The sequence below is a fragment of the Lepus europaeus genome, chromosome 9 (assembly GCF_033115175.1).
Source record: "Lepus europaeus isolate LE1 chromosome 9, mLepTim1.pri, whole genome shotgun sequence".
In the NCBI taxonomy this organism is placed as follows: Eukaryota; Metazoa; Chordata; class Mammalia; order Lagomorpha; family Leporidae; genus Lepus; species Lepus europaeus.
The window spans coordinates 69,180,564-69,202,206 of NC_084835.1; the positions used below are offsets into that span (position 1 = coordinate 69,180,564).

At 39.4% G+C, this 21,643-nt stretch overlaps 1 protein-coding gene across 1 annotated transcript in view; it reads left to right on the plus strand.

Moving 5' to 3' along the window:
- GREB1L (GREB1 like retinoic acid receptor coactivator) overlaps nucleotides 1-21,643 on the plus strand; it is a 278,077-nt gene that overhangs the window by 40,350 nt on the left and 216,084 nt on the right. Inside the window, exon 2 of the mRNA XM_062201447.1 lies at nucleotides 12,347-12,407. The gene's annotated coding sequence lies outside the window, so the exon portion shown is untranslated. The remainder of the gene's footprint in view (nucleotides 1-12,346; nucleotides 12,408-21,643) is intronic.

Here is a 21,643-nt window from a genome sequence, read left to right on the forward strand (position 1 = left end):
GATCCGCATTAGCAGGAAGCTGGAATTGGGAGCTGGAGGCAGGCTTTGAACCCAGGCGCATGGGGGTCTCCTATGAGGAGGACTCCACCATGACCTAGTTAAAACTATCACCTGGGAGATTAGGATTTCAACAGATGAATTTTGGACTAACACATAGCAACCATAGCAAATACCATCACAGCCGTGTATCACATCACAATATTTCAGTCAATAGTAGACTGCATGTATGACAGTTGTCCTGTAAGAGTATCATAGGGCTAAAAATTTCTCACCAACTAGTGATGTGGTAGCTTTAAAAATTCATCACACAATGCATTACTCACATGTTTGTTGTGATACTGGTATAGATAAACCTACTGTGCTGCTAGTTGTACAAAGTATGACATGTATAATTATATATTACTTAATAATATATGATTTATGTATTTACTATACTTTTTTTGCTAGTATTTTAGAGTATACTTCTACTTATGTATTAAGAAATACTGTAAAGCAGTTGCTGTGTTAGGCCAGCAGCAGCCTCATATATCTTTTTTGTTTTAAAGACTCATTTATTTTATTTGAAAGGCAGAGTTAGAAAACAGCCACACTGGGTGATTGACCTACACCATCTGGGTTTATGTAAGCACATTCTGTGACATTCACACAAAAAAATTGCCTAGTGATGCTCTTCTGAGAATATATTCCCATTTACCTAATGAAGTGACTTATGACTATATATCATATATAAAACATATATAAAACCAATAAATATAATTTTTATTTTTAACTTAAAAATTATACTTGTAACAATAAAAAAATTAAAGTGAAAAATGTTGATTATATCTCATGAAGAGAAAGAAGGAAACTGAGCTAGATTGAGAGAAATGTGATGGTAGATGGAGTTAATCAAGTGAGGAAAAAGCAGAGTTTGATCTCAATCTCACTTTTTTTATCAGAATAATTTCCAGGTAAATTAAAGAAAAAATAATAATAGCTAACATTTATTTAAATTATCTATGTATCAAGCCAATTTAAGCACTTTTTTCCTAGTGCATGTATTTTACTCATGTTATTCTTGGAGCAGCTCTGTAAATTAGGAGTTCTTTTTCTCCCATTTCACAGTTGAGGTAGCAGAGGCTTAACGAGATCATGAGAACCACTGCACATGTCAGCAGTCTGGCATCAGAGTCTGTTCTCATCTAACACATCACACTACCTCTTAAAGTTCTAGGGGGAAAAAAGGAGGTGAATATTTACATAATGATAGTGTAGGGAAGATCATCCTAACCACTATTGCAAAGCCAAGAACAGGGAAAAGCATGAACTATATGCATACACATTTATTTAAACTTTTACATATTTCTCAGATATCCAGAATAAAAGATATAAACAAAAGCAGTCTTGGCAATAATAAACTATTAATACTCTGTATATAAGGCATTTTTACAATCAGTAAGAAAGAACAAATCCCTCAAAAGAAAAAAGTCTAGGGGGCCTGTGTTAGAAGAGAGTTAGAGAGAGAGGACTTCCATCCACTGGTTCACTCCCCAAATGGCCGCATCGGCTAGAGCTGAGCTGATCCAGCCAGGAGCCAGGACCAGAGAGCTGGATCAGAAGAAGAGCAACTGGGACACAAACCGGTGCCTATATGGGACTTAGCCCACGATGCCACAGTGCCGGCCCCTGGCCTAACCTTTCTTCTCTCACTTCAGCACCCTCTCTGAAAATGAACTTGCCTTGTACTTCACAGAGAAAACGGAGGCCTTTGTGAACTGTGTACTGAACCCTAACCTCTTCTTATCCCTCAGAGTGAGGAATCCATTTGTGAGACTTTCTTCCTGCTTTATTATAAATATGTTGCCTCCAAAATGTTTTCTTTCCTATAGTTTATAAGAGTAAAAAAAAATCATTAAGGCATTGCCAAATCCAATATTTATATTGAAGTACTTAGAAAAATGCACTTTGGGCCGGCGCCGTGGCTTAACAGGCTAATCCTCCACCTTGCAGCGCCGGCATACCGGGTTCTAGTCCCAGTTGGGGCGCCGGATTCTATCCCAGTTGCCCCTCTTCCAGGCCAGCTCTCTGCTATGGCCCGGGAAGGCAGTGGAGGATGGCCCAAGTCCTTGGGCCCTGCACCCGCATGGGAGACCAGGATAAGCACCTGGCTCCTGGCTTCGGATCAGCGAGATGCGCCGGCCGCAGCGGCCATTGGAGGGTAAACCAAAGGCAAAAAGGAAGACCTTTCTCTCTGTCTCTCTCTCTCTCACTATCCACTCTGCCTGTCAAAAAAAAAAAAAAAAAAAAAAAGAAAGAAAAATACACTTTGCCACATCACTGAAAACCCCTTCTCCATTTAAAGAAAATATGACATATCAGAAAATTTGGTAAATAGAGAAAAAGAGCATAAATAATTCTATCAATTTCACACAGTTTTTACAGAAATATATTTTTCTCTCACAATTGTAATTGTATATACAATTTTGTATTCTTTTAAAAATCAATATTTCACTCATGGATATTTTTCTGTGATGTCACTAATTATAATTTTTATTGCATGTAATCCCATCTAATTATATACATGATTTATTTAACCATTTACCCACTGTATAATTTAAATGAGATTCTAGTTTCTTACTTTGTACTTATGGACCCTTCCCCACTATTCTGGTTTACTCCCCAAATGCCTGCATCAGCTGGCCAAAGCTAGGCCAGGCCAAAGCTAGAAGCTGGGAACTCAATCCTGGTCTCCTATCTGATAGAGAATGACCCAGTCATCATCTGCTGTATCCCTGTCCTGCCCCAGATGCATTAGCAGGAAACTGGGATGGGAGCAGAGTTGCTGGGGACTTGAACCAGGCACTTCAATATGGGATGTGTGTGTCAGGTGGTGACCTAACCCATTGTACCACAATGCCTACTCTTGGACTTTTATCTAAGGGTGGATTTCCAAAAGGAAAAAAATTACTCAGTCGAAAGTGATACTTTTAGATACTTAATATCTTAAAGATTTTTCAAAGGATTCTTAAAATTTATAGTTCTCTTTAGAATATTAGAGCTGGAGCCAGCGTTTTGATATAATGGGTAAAAGCGCCACCTGAGACCCTGGCATCCCACATGGGTGTCAGTTTGTGTCCCAGCTGCTCCACTTCCTGTCAGTCTCCTGGATAATGGCCTGCGAAAAACAGCGGAAACACGGCTCCTGGCTCATGGCTTTGGCCTGGCTCAACCCTTGCCACTGCAACTACTTGGGTAGTGAACCAATGGATGGAAGATCTCTCTCTCTCTGTCTGTCTCTCCCTCTCTGTCTGTAACTCTGACTTTCAAATAAATAAGTAAATCTTTAAAAAAAAATGAGTATCAATTTCACTGCTAATTTAGCAGATTTTTAAGAGTACTTCATTCTATTTTGTTAATTGACTATTTCTACAGCAGTTTTAGGTTTATGGAAAAATGGAGCAGAAAGTACAGAGGGGTACCACATACCCAACCTCTGATTGTTACATTAGTGAGGACATTTGTTATGATTGATGAATATTGATACATTATTACTCACTAAAGTCCATAGTTGATATTAGTGTTTACCCTTTGTATTGTCCATTTTATGGGTCTTGACAAATGTGTAAGATCATATATCTACTATTACCACCATATTATACAGAGTAGTTTCCCTGTCCTAAAAATCCCTGTACTCCACCAATTCACCTGTCTCCTCACTAAGTCCTGGACAACTGTAGATCTTTTTACTGTCTCCATAAAAGTTTCAGCCTTTTCCAGAATATCATACATAGTCACGTACAGTGCAACAGCATTTTGGCCAATGATAGGCTGCACATACCACCACAGCCCTGTAGATCATGTTGCTAGTGATGTCACAGCAATCGTAGTTGTGTAAGGTCTGTCTACAATGCTTGCCCTTTGATGCATTTCTCAGAATGCATGCCCATCATTAAGTGACACATAACTGTAATTGGAATCATACAGTAGGTAAGCTTTTCAGGTTGGTTTCCTTCTCTTAGCAGTATGTATTTAAGTTTCCACTATGACTTTCTGTGACTTGTTGGCTCATTTCTTCTTTTTTTAAAAAAAATTTTTATTTGACAGGTAGAGTTATAGACAGTGAGAGAGAGAGAGAGAGACAGAGAAAAAGGTCTTCCTTCTGTTGGTTCACTCCCCAGATGGCCACTATGGCCAGCACTGTGCTGATCTGAAGCCAGGAGCCAGGTGCTTCTTCCTGGTCTCTCATGCGGGTGCAGGGGCCCAAGCCCTTGGGCCATCCTCCACTGCCCTCCCGGGCCACAACAGAGAGCTGGACTGGAAGAGGAGCAACCGGGACTAGAACCCAGCACCCATATGGGATGCCGGCGCTGCAGGCGAAGGATTAACCAAGTGAGCCACGGCGCCGGCCTAGCTCATTTCTTTTTGTCACTCAATAATATTGCATTGCTGGGATATTGAAGGACATCTTGGTTGCTTCCAGTTTTAGCATTTATGAATAAAGCTGCTATAAACATGTAAGTGTGGATTTTTTTGTGTAGACAGAAGTCTTCACCTCGATTTGGTATGTGTTCTTCTACCTAACTATTATTGTTGTATACTTATATTATTTTCTCTTCTGTCTCTGAATATATTAATGAAATAAATGTTTAAGCACTTTTCTCCCTGAAGTTTCTATATTCTTCTGGTTGCCTTTGGTTTCTTTGTTTTGGTCTCTGTTTCTGAAATGCTTCATGGTGCCCCCAAAAAACTGATAAGAAGTCCTGATCATGTGAGATTCACTTCAGACAAGTGACCACTCCCACTATGTTATACCTTATTCCGTAGATTAGATTCTACAGAGAAAAATCTTCTGATCTCTCACCTTGATAATTTAGGACCGAAAAATTCTTGATTTCTTGAGAGCTGAGTTGCAGAAGAGGCCTGGAGGTGGGTGCACTCAGCTTTTGGTTTATGGTAGTAGTCCTTTCCAGCCATCCGTGCTTTCCCTGTCTGTGGCTTCAGTTATCTGAGGTCAACTGTGGTCTGAAAATATTAAGTGGAAAATTATAGAAATAAATAACTCATCAATTTCAAATTGCATGCCATTGCGAGTATCATGATGGAATCTCTTGCCACCTGCTCAGTCCCATCTGAGACATGACACATCCCTTTGTTCACAATGTCCTGCTGTATGCACTGTCTGCCTCTTATATTTAGTAGCTATCTGAGCAACTGTCAGTCTTGCAATGCATGTGTTCAAACAACCCTCATTTTACTTAACAATGACCCCAAAGCACAGAGGTAGTGATGCTGGCAATTTTATTATAGTATATTGTTATAATTATTTTATTTTATCATTAATTGCTGTTAATCTCTTACTGTGTCTAATTTATTTTTAAATTTATTTTATCATTATAAAGAGAACAGATTTCATAGACATAATTCTAAGAAGAAAACCATACTTCCCCTTCCTCAATCCCCCTTCTTTTCTTTTTACTTTAATTTTTGCAACGACATACTTTCAACTTACTTTATAGTCACGGGCTTATAAATTAAGCCTTTTGGATAGGAAAAAGCATAGTATATGTGCTTTGGTACAATGTGCAGTTTCAGGCACCCACTGAGGTTCTGCAATGTATCCCATGCAGATAAGGGGAACTCTGTGTATGTTCATCTAATCTGCCTGTTTTCGCAATGGTACCCCCATCCCTTACTATGCCTGTCCAGTTTTCTGCAGAGTAAGGGGAGGTGTAGTTGCCTGTTTGGAATTAGAGAAGGAGTCTGGGGATTTATCTGATTCATAAAATATATTTTCAGTTAATCCTCCTAATTCCAACCTCACCTTTATCCCTAAACATAGAACCTGAGCTGGAGCTGCCTTTGGAGTGGGCGTGGGACTTATTATGTAAATCTGGTTATGTCTAAACCTCCCCACTGCTGAGTTGGGATTCAGCTTGTGTGATTCTACAGCATCAGTTATTGCTTTCCCATCTGCTTTTAAGTTTATAAACTTGTTGCTTATTTCCTTTACTTCTGTTCCCTTTTGCTTTTATGATTTCATACATTTAAAAAGCCCTTTATGGGGTCATTGCTGTGGGGTAGCGGGTAAAGCTGCCACCTCACATGTTGGCATCCCATGTGGGCTCTGGTTTGAGTCCTGGCTGCTTCACTTCTGATCCAGCTCTCTGCTATTGTCTGGGAAAGCAGTGAAAGATAGTCCCTGCATCCATGTGGGAGACCAAAAAGAAGCTCCTGGCTCCTGGCTTCGGTTTGGCCCAGCCCTGGCCATTGTGGCCATTTGGGGAGTGAACTAGAAGATAGAAGACTTCTCTGTCTGCCTCTGCCTCTGCCTCTCTGTTCCTATTTCAATGCTGGCATTGTTGCGCAGAGGGTTAAACTGCTGCTCATGACACTGACACCCCTTGTTGGAGAGCTGGTTTGTGTCCTGGCTGCTCTACTTCCCATTCAACTTCCTGCTGATGTGCTTGGGAAGGCAGTGAATGGTGGCCCAAGTATGTGGGCCCCTGTCACCCACGTGGGAAACCTGGGTGGAGTGCCTGGCTCCTGATTTTGGCCTGGCCCAGCCCTGCTCTTATGGATATTTAGGGAGTGAGTAAGCAGATGGAAGATCTTTCTCTGTCTCCTTGTTCTCTCTCTATTACTCTGCCTTTCAAATAAATACATAATTCTAATTTTTTTTAAAGTTAAGCAAAGTTTAAAAAAAAAACCTTTACTTTTAGTTGGGTTTTGGTAGGAGGTGAAAGAAAATGCATTTGTACCATCTTCTATATTTATGTGGAATTCTCATATAACCTTTTAAAAGGAAAGTTAAAATCTCAGTAGGTAATAGAAACTGGCAAAAAAAGTTAAGAAAAAGATTTCTCAAAATTTTAATTAATGTTATTTGCAAATGAACCACTATATAGAATTCTGGTGCACGTCCATTCTGATTTTTCTTTGTGGATACAAAAATGTGATTTATTTTCATTTTTTTCTGTCAAAAAATACAATTATGTTTGTAGAGATAGGAAGCAGATACTTGGGAGTGCAGGTGGGGATTGACTGCAGCCAGGGGGAGAGAATGGGGTAATGGAGATGTCCTAAAACTGGACATCATACAGTGATGGCTACATAACTCTACAAATTTACAAAGCTCTAATGAAATATATATATCTATATGGGCAGACTTTATAGTATATAAATTATAGCTGAAATTATTTTAATATTCCACTAACCAACCCAAAACTAAACAATTATTTATTTTTGTGAAAGGCAGAGTGACAGAGAGAGAGGAGCAGGGGGACAGATCTCTTTACCCACTGGTTCACTCCCCAAATGGCTGCAATGGCCGGGACTGGGCCAGGCCAAAGCCAGGAATCTAGAACTCCATCTGGGTCTCTTACGTGGGTAGCAGGAACCCAAGCATTTGGAACATAATCCGCTGCTTTCACAGGCACATCAGCAGGGAGCTGGATCAGAAGTAGAGCAGCAGGGACTTGAACCAGCACTCCAATATGGGACGCCAGCAACACAAGCAGTCACTTAACCTGCTGTGCCACAATGCCAGCCCCCCAAATATATCATACCTTATATATCCTAAATATTTTTCTTTTAAAAATATATTATGAACAGCTTTCATGTCAATAAGTTTAGACCTATAATGTAGAAATTATAATTAATGTTTAATACACTATATTTCCTTCAATACTTTTCCCCTTACTTGAAAATATATGAAGTTCTACTTTGTTTTTTTAAGACTTTTTACAATTTTTTACTGATTTGAAAGACAGAATTATAGCAATAGAGGGAGAGACAGAGAGATCTGCCATCCACTGTTCACTCCCCAAATGGCTACCACAGCCAAGACTGGGCGAGACCGAAGCCAGGAGCCAGGAGCTTCTTCTGGGTATCCCATGTGGAGGCAAATTTTGCTTGCTTATTTCCATTGTTGCTTATAGTCTTACATATTGATGCACAGTTATAATTATTGTATACAGTTTAGGGTGGTGATTCTGAAATAGCGTCCTAACCATTTTTCCTTATTCTACATGTGTTTTGTTGGCAGTAACATAATATTCCATGGGGTATATTTGTCATATATTAATCACACATTTCACTACATCTAAGCATTCAAACTGTTTCACAATTTCTACTGTTAAAATGATGTTGGGGGGCCGGCACTATGGTGCAGTGGGTTAAAGCCCTGGCCTGAAGTGCTGGCATCCTATATAGGCGCTGGTTCTAGTCCTGGCTGCTCCTTTAAAAAAAAAAAATGATGTTGGGATTAAGACACCTGCATCTCATATGGGAGTACCCAGGTTTAATACCCGGCTCCAACTCCTGTTTCTACTTTTTGCTAATCCAGACCCAGGAGGCGGAAGCTGATGGCTCAGGTATTTGGGTTCTTGTCATCCATGTGGACAACCTGGATTGAATTCTGGGCTTTGGACCTCTCAGACCAGGGCGGTTGTGGGAATTTGGGGAGTAAACCAGTGGATAGGGCCTCTCTTTCTCTCTTTCTCTCTGTCTTGCAAGTAAATAATTTTAAAAATAATGATATAATATATAACTTCATGCATTTAAGCTTTTCGTCTTTTTGAGATTATTTACCTAGGATAAATTCCTAGAAAGCCTCTACTGCTTTGGAACTTAAGCTTAAGTATCTTCAGAGCAAAACAAATTGGTTTTTTATAAAATTCACTTATATTAAACTTCAGAAAATTCCATATGTAGGGAACCTAGATAACATTTGTTGCTGTTCCCTTCTAAGTGATTCTATGGAATGATTTCTGATATTTTGTGGAACACACCTTTTATCAGATATATTGATTTGAAGAAGTAAATGATGGCAGGGATTCTGTATGGGAAAAAAAAAAAAAAACCTCACTACTGTATTCTCTTGCTGAGAGGCGGCAGCAGCCTCACAATGTTTTCACTGAGAATTTCCAAGTGGAAGGAGACAGAACCCAGTCCAGGCTGCAGGGTACCCACTTTATGTTGGGCTGTATTTCTGATGCCTGTTCATCCTAAGTAATTGTCTGTATTGAGATTTCTTAACATTGATTTTTAGTTGTACCTTACTGGATATATGCTAAGAAGCCATCTTTTAAATAAAAATCTTAGTTTAAAATGATCTTAAATGGCACTTAGGTTTCAATACTTGACCGAGTGGGGACATGACTGGCCATTCTGGAGATGACACTAGGAGTTTTCAGCACCCAGGAATACACCTCACCTTTAAATGAGCAGGTGCTCAGATCACTGGAGTCTGGAAGTCTGAGCGTTTCTTTCTATGGAAGTGCCCTGCCTCTCTAAGTCTGTATGGCTATCTGTGGGACATTAACTGTACCAATGGACAAGCTGGATGGTGAGGGTTCAGGAAACCCAGGGTCAAGTTCGTTCCTAAAGCACAATGTGTGCTTTCTGCACTTTCTTGAATGTGCTGGAACTAGGGCATGGCACTAGAGCCTTATCACCAGCATTTTAAAGATAAGTTTTTGAAGGTTGTGAAATTTTAAAGCCAGCTCCCTTTTTGGCTAATATTCCCCCTTCACTCCCCCTGTTCCATCCCTGAGCAGCCAGGAAATCCAATGTCAAGGGCAGGAAATGCTGTATTTCCCTTCCTTTGTGTGGTGCCTATAAGCCTTGCACACATCTCAACTTCATTCCCCAGTTGATTCAATAGCCTGTTTTTTTTAAAATTGATTTGTTGAGATATAACTCAAATATTGTAAAATTCACCCATTTACTAAACATTACCCATACACTAAAAACCACCAGATGATTTTTAATATATTCAGAGTTGTGCAATAATCACCACAATTTTAGAACATATTCATTTTTCCATAAAAGGAACTCATACTCATAGGCATTTACCCCTAGTGTCTCCCCAAGTCCCCCAGTATTTGGCAATCACTAATCTATTTTCTATATCTATATGTTTATAGCCTATTCTAGACATTTCATACAGATAGAATGAATCAATGTATGGGCTTTTTGGACTGGTCTTTTACAGGGTATAATGTATTTGAGGTTCATCCATGTTATAGTGCATATCAAAAATTCATTTCTTTTATGACAAAATAGTATTCTATAATATGGATATCCCATCTATTACTTATCCACTCATTACTTGTTAGACATTTGAGTTGTTTACACTTGTTTTGCCTAATATAAATAATAGTAATGCTGCCATCAACATCTGTGTATGAAATTTTATGTGAATGTATGTTTCCATTTCTTTTAAGGACTAGAATTAGATTTGCTGGGTCATCCCCTAACTCTGTGTTTCACCTTTCAAGGAACTGAAACTACTTTCCACAATGACTGTACCATTTTGGCAAATATTCCCCCTTCACTCCCCCTATTCCATCCCTGAGCAGCCAGGAAATCCAATGTCAAGGGCAGGAAGTGCTGTGCTTCCATTGACTGTGTATGAGTATTTCACTTTTTCCACACCCTCATCAACACTTGTTAATATCTGCCTTGGGGCCAGCACTGTGGTATAGTGGGTAAAGTTAATACCTGTGACACTGGCATCCCATATGGATGCTGGTTCAAGTTCCAGCTGCTCCACTGCTGATCCAGCTCCCTGCTAATGTACCTAGGAAAACAGCGGAAGATGGCCTAAGTGCTTTGTCCCCTGTACCCATGTGGGAGACCCACATGAAGCTCCTGGCTCCTGGCTGTGGCCTGGCCCAGCTCTGGCCATTGCTGCATTTAGGGAGTGAACCAGTGGATGGAAGATCTCTCTCTCTCTCTCTGTCTCTCTGTCTCTCCCTCTCTCTGTAACTCTTTCAAATAAATAAAATAAAAATTTTTTTTAAAAATCCGCCTTTTCAATTTTAAGTGTATTTATTTTCATTTTTATTTCAAAGGCAGAGAGATGGAGAGTGATCTTCCATTGGCTGTTTCATTTCCTAAATGCATGCAACAACCAGGGAGGGATCAGGACAAACTAGTAGCCTGGAGCTCAATCTAGGTCTCCCACGTGGGTGGCAAGGACCCAAGTGCTTGAGGTATCACTGCTGCCTCCCAGGGTGCACATTAATAGGAAGGTGGATCTGAAGTGGAGAAGTTAGTATTTGAACCTGGCATCCCAGGATAGGATGCAGCCATCCCAAACAGCAACTTAAGTGTAATATCAAATACCTATCCCTACCTTTAAAAAATTATTTATTTATTTTAAAGGCAGAATTACATAGAGGCAGAGGCAGAAGCAGAGAGAGAGATCGTCTATCTGTTAGTTCACTCCCCAAATGACCACAACAGCAGGAGCTGCGTTAATCAAAATGCAGGAGCCAGGAGCTTCCTCCAGGTTTCCCACACGGGTGCAGGGGCCCAAGGATTTGGGCCTCTTCTGCTGTGTTCCCAGGCTATAGCAGAAAGCTGAGTAAGAAGTGGAGCAGCCAGGACTCAAACTGTCACCCATATGGGATGCCAGCACTGCAGGCAGTGGCCCTACCTGCTGTGCCACAGCGCCAGCTCCCTATTCCTGCCCTTTTAATTTTAGCTATTCTAGTTGTATGAAGTAGTATCTTGTGGTCTTGATTTGCATTTTCTTAATGGCTAATGATGTTGAACATCTTTTAAGGTGCTTATTAGTCATTTGTATACCTTTTGTGGAGAAATATTTGTTCACATTCTATGCCAGATTTTTAATTTTTTTTGTTTCATTATAAGAACTTTTTACATATTTTGTACACAAAGCCTTTATCAGATATCTGTTTACACATACTTTCTTCCGCTCTGTGGGTTGTCTGTGTATTTTCTTTATAGTGTCTTCTGAAGAACAAGAGTTTTTAATATTGATGATGTCCTGTTTATCCGTTTTCTATTTTGTCACTTGTTTGGGGAGGAGGTCATATCTAAGAAACCACTGCTAATCCAAGGTCACAGAAATGTTACACCTATTGTAAAATGAGCTTTATAATTTCAGTTTTTACATTTAGATCTGTGATCCATTTGAGTTAATTTTTATGTATAGTTTAAGGTGGAGGTCTAACTCTATTCTTTACATAAAGTATCTATATAATCAGCTGAACATAATGGTAATTTTTTCATGATTCTCATTTGCATTCTATTGATGTATATTATTTGATCTGTTTTTATGCCAGTAACACACAGTATTGTTTACTATAGCTTTGGATTGCATTTTGAAATCTGAAGTCCTTCAATCTCTTTCTTATTGAGGTTTGTTTTGTTTAATTTTGGTCCCTTGTATTTCTATATGAATTTTAGGATGAGTATATCAATTTCTGCTTAAAAAGTCACCTAGAATTTTGGTAGGAATTGAATTGAGTTTGTAGATCACAAAGACCTATTTTGTAAGACTGCTTTGGGCACCAAAATGCTACTTTATGACTCTACTTTCTCTTTCTTCTCCTAGAAGACAGAATTATCATTGATCCTAGTCCAGAAAGAAAAGGAGAAAATCTATTCATCTAAATGTGAGTGACCAAGTGTGTTTTTATCTGCCTCAGTTTTCTGATATATACAATAGGGTCATAAGTACACCTGTTTCATAAGGATGTTGTGAAGATTAAGTGAAAGAATCTGGTGAAGCACCTAGTAAACACTCAGAGCATGCTATAATAACAATTATATTTCTGAGAATCTTTGCATTCTAGATTGATTTCCACATCCTTCTGTATTGGCTTCATTTTTCATTACTCTCTCAGATATAACATTTATCCCAGGAAAACCTGCATTTTTCTGATTCTCAAAAGCCCAAGTTCTTCCAGCCACATTGGCAGATGTTTAATATGTTAAGTTACAGAAAGATAAGAGGAATTTTTACCATATATAGAAAAAGGATACATTCCATTAAGAAAAACTTAATTGAAAAAGTATAATTTATTTTTTAAAGATTTATTTCATTTATTTGAAAGGTAGAGTTACAGAGGGAGAGAGAGAGAGAGAGATCTTCCACCTGCTGGAAGGGCTGGGCCAGGCCAAAGCCAGGAGCCAGGAACTCTATCCTTGTCTGCTATATGGGCATCAGAAGACCAAGTTCTTGGGCCATCTTCCACTGCCTTCTCAGGCTCATTAATAGGAAGATAAAATGATTTTTTACCTACTTAATATAAGGCTTAAATTGATGTTGATATTCTTTTCCAGAAACAAAAAGCTAAGTGGATAAGAATGTAGGACCCACAGGTCTTGTGCTCTTTCCCAAAGTTTGGCTTCAGTATGTAAATGGATAACTGCTCCTGAGGTTCTGTATAGCTTAGTACTATATTCAGTGCTCAGATTCAATAGAACTCACCATATTTGGTAGGGAGACTAGCATTGCTCCCAGAGCCTAGCACATTAGCATTTATGGAGCAGGCATTATGTATATTAGAGCAGTGCTTCTCAAATTGTGTTTGTTTCCTTCTCAGTTAATTTTGAAAGTATAATAAATGTAAGTAACTAGAAAAATGAAAAAAAAAATTTTTTTTTTGACAGGCAGAGTGGATAGTGAGAGAGAGAGAGACAGAGAGAAAGGTCTTCCTTTTTGCTGTTGGTTCACCCTCCAATGGCCGCTGCGGCCGGCGCATCTCGCTGATCCGAAGCCAGGAGCCGGGTGCTTCTCCTGGTCTCCCATGCGGGTGCAGGGCCCAAGGACTTGGGCCATCCTCCACTGCCTTCCCGGGCCATAGCAGAGAGCTGGCCTGGAAGAGGGGCAACCGGGATAGAAACCAGCGCCCCAACCGGGACTAGAACCTGGTGTGCTGGCGCTGCAAGGTGGAGGATTAGCCTGTTAAACCACGGCGCCGGCCGAAAAATGAAATTTTAAAGAAACCAAAATATGGCTTCCAAATTTTCAATATTAAATTTACCAGATATAAAATTACTCTGTTAGATCGCTATTCTGTACTTATTAAAGTCTGCCTCTGGTCCATGTAGCATTGGTTTGGATTGTCAACTCTCATGATAAACTTATGCAGGGGCTTGGATTACTTGTCCATGGAGTCAATGAGAAGATATGTTTGACTAGATTAGACACTCAGAGGTAACACAAGATGTATCTGGGGCTTGGAGTAAGGCCAGATCAAAAATCGAGCAATTGTTCATTCTGTAAGATGAAAACATTTGAGCAGTAAGGAGGAAGCATAGAATGAAAATTGCACCTTTGGAAATAACTTTCATGTTTAAGACTGATTTTAGGGAGAAAAACAAAACACAGTGAGACTTTCAGGAAATAAGTCTCCTTGAACATGAGTTCAGGCAAACTGCAACAGGTACCTAATCAAGGCTGAGGCTATGGAAGGAAAAATGGAGTGACAGCTGAAATATTTACTGAGCCCCCACTATGTACTAAATTTAATACTAAGTACTCTCTATATGCCATCTCATTTAATCTTTACAACAATCTTGTCAAAGTATCATTACCCTCATTTTTCAGCTGAGGAAATAGGCTCCAAGAAGTTGAGTCATTATCCCCATCATGTGACTTTCAGATGGGTGGAGTATGTAACCCAAAATGCAGGTTTATTAGGTTCTATATTGAGTATTTAAATAAAGCAATTTTGGCAAATCTTGCTTAGGATTTTGGACCCTTGACTTGAGAGTTATGACTGTCCTTTGGTACAACAAAGCCCATTAACCGCTGTTGTCAGTCCTTCAAGTGCTTTTTGTCTAAACTTTTGATGGATTTATCCTTAAAAAAGAGGATTGTTAGGAGATAGATAATTTCTGAGAATTATAGCCATGACTGGAACAACATAACACAGTGAAGTGGAGTAAGCCAAGGGTGGATGTACAGGCCTAGAATGTTAACTTGGAGTGGATGTTAACACTTTGCAAGTGGCATTTTACAATCTGATTCTAATCATGTAGTTCAGTAATGTCTCCACTGCATGTAATAAAGTATTTCATCTAGCCTGCTCTTAAGTCTTGTTGGTGTGCCATGCTCTTCAAAATGAGTTGACCTCTAAGAGATTAGTTTTATGAAATTTTTCTTTGGCATGAGTTTATTAATTCTGTTTGTTTTTAAAAAATAGAAAAGAAATAGAATGGAAAAGGTAATGAGTCATACATGCAAATTTTTTCCAACACCAGAACTTAGACCAGGAACTTTTGTACACATTGTTCTAAAGAACTACATACTCCATCACTCCAATGGCACTCTATAAATGTTAAATAATAACTCCTGGGGGGAGAAGAAGAGGTTTTTTGTTAACATGGAATACAATGTTCATTGCTGTTGCCAATATTATTTTGCCTGTGTACTTTCACAAATATTTGCAGTTGTCTGTTATCATATATTCCCATTCACACCTATCATCTGTTCTTCATTGGAATTATTTTTCTTACATGTTATTAAAAATGAATTTTAACTTAAAACACCGACTCAATATTATTGTGCCCTCCAACAGCCTGTTATCTTACAGCTCAGTCCTACATTCACAGAATAAACACCGTCATTGGATATCTTTCTATACCAAGCATGAGAAGTTAAACTTTACTAACTCTCATTTAGGTAGAGTTGTTGCTCTAGCAAAGTGAAAGAAGAGTGTGTAATAGGTTTTGTCATCGTTGTGATAAGAGCAAAAGAATATCAACATCAAATTAAGCTTATGTATTTAAGTAGTTTATAAAAATCATTTTAACATATTAAAGTCAATTTAATATTACTGCTTTTTTTCTTGGGGGGCAGTGGATACAGTTGAAAATAGTCCAAAAAGCTTTTTCTTCCCCCAGAGAGCAAGACTATCCAGAAAAACAAAAACTATGATCTTTCTTCCTCTTGGAGGGGTTGGTGTCTGTGTGCACTGATCCCTTATTTCTGGCACAAATGGGTTTTTGCTGTCCCAGCTCTGTGACCAGAATGCTGCCTTTGAACCAACGACCACTCCTCGGAGCTAACCAGCTGTCACTGGGTGTTAATGGTGGAATGGTGGTAAGCTCAGCTTTGAAAAATGTCAAAGGGTTTATTTCTTCCTTTTCAACAGTAAATAAAAATGAAAGGCTAAATTTCATATTAACTGAGTATTATTATTTTCATAGTTTGTGTTCCTGGCTTTGGCTCAGCCCAGCCCTGGTCATTGCTTGCATCTGGGGAGTGAGCCAGCAGAGATGGGGCTCTCTGTCTGTGTTTCTCTCTCCTTCTGTCTCTTTGCTTCCCAAATAAATTGTTTAAAAATGCAAAAAGAATTTAAACAAGTAGCATAGAATTTGTAAGGTCATCATCCTCTTTTCCTTTCTTGTTCACTATCCCAGTGGCTGAGGATAAAGTGAAGATTGTGCATCATACCTTTGAGTTAGAGGTTGAACTACCTGGCTCTGTATTCAATGGATTCTTATTAGTTGAAAGAAATAAACATTTTTATTTTTTTCTATTTCCTTGAACTACAATGCATTCAAATCTTCACCAAAAAGAATGTTCAATAAAATATGATTTTTACTTTTGTCCTTTATCTATAAACCCTTTTTACTGGTGTCAACATACATAATCATTTTGGGTAGGTTGATTCCTGCTTACTTTGCATTTGGTCTTGCCCTTGAGTTAGCAGAAGAATGGGAACAATTCATGATTATTTGAATGATAAAGGTATAGTCTCTGTGATAACCTAGATTGTTTTCTGCCTTATCTACTCAATAAAATCAGATTATATATTTGTTCATGTATTTGATGGTGGTATGCCATTGCCATAGCAAAAGTCTACATTGTTGTTTGCTATTAATTGCCTCCAGAATTAGGAGGACATGGAACTCTTCCTGTTGACATGCATCATGTTTGTAGAAACTGCAAAAGAGGCCCTATCAGATCTACTTTATTCAGTACTGACAGCTGGCTATCTGCAATGATGGAAACAGATTAGACTGTTGGAATTTATTAGTGATTTACTGCCCTGTGTTTGTGATTGCTGACAAATGCTATGCTGCTACTTGAATTCTGGGAAATGGGAAAGATAGAATGGGGCTTTGGTCTTGGTGTATTCCTGTGGAAGGCAATAGCATGAGCACCTGGTTTCCTAGCACATTTCTTGATTCAATTGCCAAATGGATCTCTTTAATTACCTCCCAAATGTCACCGGAACAAGAGTGGGAGGAGCTTCAAAGTGAATGCTGACTGTAGTACTATATATATTTCTCTCAAGGATAAAATAAGTTTTTTAGCCTTTATTTCCCAGGCAGCAGGCTTGCTTGTATTTTGTATGAGAAAGATGAGTCACTTTTTGATATTTCAATCACTGCTTTATTTTGATATCACAGTTCTCTACTATAATTGTTGTTACATTAAAAAAAACCAGCTTATTTAAATGCTTATCTAATCCTTAGCTACTGGGCAGATGGCTCCCTTTCCTTTTTCTAAATTGAAGTTTGGATTTTTTTTTCCCCCAGTAAGGAAGTTCATTTAAAATAGACCATCTCAAGTTTACAGTGAACTTTGTTATAGACTCAAGGCACGTAATGCTTAACAGACTTGTATAAACTGACATTACTAGTGGTTGACTTTGCATTTTGAAAGTGCTTATTTTTTGAGGGATTATTTATTTTGTCTGAAATGCAAAATGAGAGAGAGAAAGAGAGAGAGATCTTCTATCTGCTGGTTCATTCCTTTTGTACTGCAACAACCAGAGCTAGGACAGACTGAATCCAGGAGCCAGAAATGCTTACCTGTGTCTCCCGTGTGGGTGTCAGGAACCCAAGCATTTGAACATCATCTACTGCTTCCCAGATGCATTAGCAGGAAGCTGGATCAGAGACTCAGAGTAGCGGGACTCCCACTCTGATATGAGATGCGGGATTCCCAAGCAGTGGCTTGACCCAGCGCTCCACAATGCCCAACCCTAAAAGTGCTTTATAAAGAGCAATATTTGTCCTGTAGGATTTTGTTAAATCAAGCAATTTTTTTTCTCTAGACATAGTTCTCTATAAGTAGTCCATTGAGGTCAACAACTGAAAATGATTTCTAGACCAATATTCTTTTTTTTTTAACTTTTATTTAATAAATATAAATTTCCAAAGTACAACTTTTGGATTATAGCGCCTTTTCCCCCCATAACCTCCCTCCCATCCACAACCATCCCATCTCCTACTCTCTCTCCCCATCCCATTCTTCATCAAGATTCATTTTCAATTATCTTTATATACAGAAGATCAACGTAGTATCTACTAAGTAAAGATTTCAACAGTTTGCACCCACACAGATACACAAAGTATAAAGTACTATTTGAGTAGTAGTTTTACCATTAATTTGCATAGTACAAATAGTATGTACATAGTACACATTAAGAACAGAGATCCTACATGGGGAGTAGGTACACAGTGACTCCCATTGTTGATTTAACAATCGACACTCTTATTTATGACATCAGTAATCACCCGAGACTCTTGTCATGAGCTGCCAAGGCTATGGAAGCCTCTTGAGTTCACAAACTCTGATCTTATTTAGATAAGGCCATAGTCAAAGTGGAAGTTCTTTCCTTCCTTCAGAGAAAGATACCTCCTTCTTTGATGGCCTCTTCTTTCCCTTGGAATCTCACTCACAGAGATCTTTCATTTAGGTCATTTTTTGTCACAGTGTCTTGGCTTTCCATGCCTGAAATGCTCTCAAGGGCTTTTTAGCCAGATCCGAATGCCTTAAGGGCTGATTCTGAGGCCAGAGTGCTGTTTAGGACATCTGCCATTCTATGAGTCTGCTGTGTATCCCGATTCCCATGCTGGATCGTTCTCTCCTTGTTAATTCTATCAGTTATTATTAGCAGACACTAGTCTTGTTCATGTGATCCCTTTGACACTTAATCCTATCATTATGATCAATTATGAACTTAAACTGATAACTTTGACTAGTAAGATGGCATTGGAATTGGGGCCAGTGCTGTAGTGTAGTGGGTAAAGCCACCACCTGCAGTGCTGGCATCCCATATGGCACCAGTTCGAGACCAGGCTGCTCCACTTCCAATCCAGCTCTCTGCTATGGCCTGGGAAAGCAGTAGAAGATAGCTCAAGTCCTTGGGCCCCTGCACCCACGTGGGATACCTGGAAGAAGTTCCTGGCTCCTGGCTTCGGTTCAGCACAGCTCCGGCCATTGCAGCTAATTGGGGAGTACCATCAGATGGAAAACCTCTCTCTCCCTGTTTCTCCTCTCTCTGTATAACTCTGACTTTCAAATAAATTAATTAATTTAAAAAAGAGATGGCATTGGTATATGCCACCTTGATGGGATTGAATTGAAATCCCCTAGCACGTTTCTAGCTCTACCATTAGGGGTCAGCTTGAGCATGTGCCGAACTGTACATCTCCTCCCTCCCTTATTCCCACTCTTATATTTAACAGGGATCACTTTTCAGTTGAATTTAAACACCTAAGAATAATTGTGTGTTAATTAAAGAGTTAAATCAATAGTACTAAGTAGAACAAAAAAATACAAAAAGGAATAAAATAGTTGTTCCTCAACAGTCAGGACAAGGGCTGATCAAGTCATTGTTTCTCATAGTGTCCATTTCACTTCTACAGGTTTCCTTTTAGGTGCTTGGTTAGTTGTCACCGATCAGGGAGAACATATGATATTTGTCACTTTGGGACTGGCTTATTTCACTCAGCATGTTTTCCAGGTTCCTTCATTTTGTTGCAAATGACCGGATTTCATTTTTTTACTGCTGTATACTATTCTATAGAGTACATGTCCCATAATTTCTTTATGCAGTCTTCTGTTGATGGGCATTTAGGTTGATTCCAAGTCTTAGCTATTGTGAATTGAGCTGCAATAAACATTGAGGTGCAGATAGCTCTTTTGTTTGCCAATTTAATTTCCTTTGGGTAAATTCCAAGGAGTGGGATGGCTAGGTCATGTGGTAGGGCTATATTCAGGTTTCTGAGGAATCTCCAAACTGACTTCCATAGTGGGTTTACCAGTTTGCATTCCCACCAACAGTGGATTAGTGTCCCTTTTTCCCCACATCCTTGCCAGCATCTGTTGTTAGTTGATTTCTGTATGTGAGCCATTCTAACCAGGGTGAGGTGAAACCTCATTGTGGTTTTGATTTGCATTTCCCTGATGGCTAGTGATCCTGAACATTTTTTCATGTGTGTGTTGGCCGTTTGGATTTCCTCTTTTGAAAAATGTCTATTGAGGAGCGGCAAGATGGCGGAATAGGCAGGGAGCACATTGATAGTTCAGCAAGACACACAGGTTAATAAAAGTGGAGATACTGCAGGGTCAAGGAAGAGTAGGGGATCAAACAGCAGAGGAAACTCTTCCGGAACTAGTGATTCACAGTGGACCTGCGTGGAGAGCGTGGGAGCCCAAGTTCGGGACACCAGCGGCAGACTCAACACACCAGCGCTGGAACGCGAGGTGAGCCGAACCTCCATAGCCCGAGACACCAGCGGGCAAGCGGAAAGAGGAGGCTAGAGGGAACGAGGCTTGAAACTCCATGGGGAAAAATTCACCAGGCTAACTAGAAGAGAGAGAGGAAAAAAATAAAAAAAGTGACCGATACGGACACGAGTTTCTCTCTCTCCGCTCACCCCTCAAAGGCGAGCAAGACAAAGTACAGGCGCCATTTTGGACATACGTCATAAGCAGGGCGACCTCAGGTCTGCACTGGCCCTGAGCATAGCAGAAAAACCTGACTCTGGGGGGAGGGGTGAAATAACAGGAGATCAGTATCTAACTTGGCAATCCAGTGGGAGACTGCAGGAGAATTGGAGCCCACACTGAGGGCAGCACAGATTCCCTGTGTGGTCCTTGGGAAAGAGCTTCCGATCTCTGGCTCCTGTGGGTATATCATTCGCCTGCTAACTACCTCCAATTACGTTCAGCTGTGTGGAATTACTTCCCTTTTGAATCAAAAAAACAAAAAAAAAGAAAGAGAGATTTACCACGCCTAACCTGGGAGTGTCATCTTTGACACACCCTCAGCCCTGAGGAACCAAACACAGCTCTCAGTCCACACTCATCTCAAGCCTCTAAGGCTCCACTGAAAGCAGACAGTCCACTTAATCTAGAGCCATAGTGTAACAAGAAAAAACACCACAGTGAAGAAACCAAATATCTCCAACATGCCATACAACAAACGCAAAAACCGAGGTAATAAGAACAAGGAAGACACTATGACGCCCCCAAATGAAAAAGACACCCCAATTCAAGATTATGAAGATGATGAGATAGAAGAAATGCAAGAAGTGGATCTCAAAAAATTGATAAGAACATTAAGAAGTTCTCAAAAACAAATCCTTGAACTACAGAAATCCTTACTGGAAAGGATAGAAAATCTCTCTCGTGAAAATGAAATATTAAGGAGGAATCAAAATGAAATGAAACAACTAGTAGAACATGAAACTATGATAGTGACAAAAAACCACAATGAAATGAAAAACTCAATAGATCAAATGACAAACACATTAGAGAGCCTTAAAAACAGAATGGGCAAAGCAGAAGAGAGAATATCAGACTTAGAAGACAGAGAACAGGAAAGGAAACAGGCAAACCAAAGAAAAGAAGAAGAAATTAGAAATCTAAAAAATATTGTCGGGAATCTACAGGATACTATTAAAAAACCCAACATTCGGGTTCTAGGAGTTCCTGAAGGCATGGAGAGGAAGAAAGGATTAGAAGGCATTTTCAGTGAGATACTAGCAGAAAATTTCCCAGGTTTGGAGAAGGACAGAGGCATCTTAGTACAGGAAGCTTATAGAACCCCTAATAAACATGACCAAAAGAGATCCTCACCATGACACATTGTAATCA